The following is a 329-nucleotide window of genomic DNA, read 5'->3' on the forward strand; positions in this document are numbered from 1 at the left end:
GACAGTCACTCGCATTCACGTACACACACATACACACCACACACACACACACACACACACACCACGTGCGCACGCGCGCGTGCACGCATGATCCCAAGTAGATACAGCCACACGTGTGTATAAAAACGCGTACGTATGGAAGAGAGAAGAACTTAACACACTCTCACACAAATTGCGCATAGCTTAACTGTCTCTTTATATAGATGTTGACACGTCGTCACGGGGGATATAATCTCGAATGATGGGGTGGACTGGATGGAGCTTGGGAGGGTGGAGGGGCGAAGGGGAAAGGGGGTGGGTTTCAAGTGGTGAAAACACGACGAAGAGCC

This window comes from Trachymyrmex septentrionalis, unplaced genomic scaffold, assembly GCF_001594115.1.
Source record: "Trachymyrmex septentrionalis isolate Tsep2-gDNA-1 unplaced genomic scaffold, Tsep1.0 scaffold31, whole genome shotgun sequence".
Taxonomy (NCBI): domain Eukaryota; kingdom Metazoa; phylum Arthropoda; class Insecta; order Hymenoptera; family Formicidae; genus Trachymyrmex; species Trachymyrmex septentrionalis.